We start from the raw sequence: 971 nt of genomic DNA, 5'->3' as shown, positions 1-971 counted from the left end.
GAGGCTGATTCTGAGGAGCTGGTTGCGGTCTTGCCTGCTAATTGTCTTGATTATAAGGTACAACAGGTATCCCCCTTTCTTCTCTATGTTTGACCCATAAGTCACATCGAATTCCTACAAAATGATTAGGATCTCCACAATACACACAAGGCCGGACCCCCTATGGTCTCCTCTGATTCTTATCTTGATTTTTGCCAAGGTGTCTGGGGGTCCCTGAAATGGTGGTCTTCCCCTAAAAGGAGCCACCTGATTTACATCAGCCATAGCCCTACCCCTACCCACATTGGGAGATGGTTTATTTCTCTCCATTGGATTGTACCAACATTGAGCAGTGGTTTGCCCATCCTTTTCACAAATTTCACAAAACCTCTTGTCACTAGAAGCAAGAATAGAATAACCTATACCCTTCAATTTTTGCACCAATTCATCTTCAGCATCCTTCTTATCCTTTTTCTTACCACTACTTGGAGACCCCATTTTCTTCCTCACTTTACTTTTGCTATTGTCACTATTAGATGAAACTTCAAACTGAGAATCCGACTCTGAGTGTTCAGATGATGCAGAATCACCACTGGAATCAGAAATCCTCCTGCTTCTAGACTTAGTCATGCCCAATCTTTTCTCAACTCTAGATGTAGCCACCACCAAATTGTCAAAACCCCTACAATATCAATACTTGCCACAACATTCTTCAAACCTGTATTTAACCCTTTGAGAAAGTACCCTGCCAACATTTCATTAGTGGGCCTCTCATTACCTTGAAGTCTCTCAACCAAAATCTTGAATTTTTGGGCAAAATCTTCCACCAACATTGAACCCTGTTTAATTCTTCTAAGTTTACTCAGAATATCAGTACGAGTTTTCTCCTTTCTAAATCTTTGCAAGAAAGAAACTATCAACTCATAAGTTGTAAAGTGAGCAACACCATATTGGCTTAACGAACTCATAGCCTTACCTTCCAAAGTTGTTGC

Source organism: Adiantum capillus-veneris, chromosome 15 (assembly GCF_014529385.1).
Source record: "Adiantum capillus-veneris isolate H3 chromosome 15, ASM1452938v2, whole genome shotgun sequence".
Classification (NCBI taxonomy): domain Eukaryota; kingdom Viridiplantae; phylum Streptophyta; class Polypodiopsida; order Polypodiales; family Pteridaceae; genus Adiantum; species Adiantum capillus-veneris.
The sequence above is the reverse complement of the archived record's forward strand: the minus strand, read 5'-3'. Positions refer to the sequence as shown.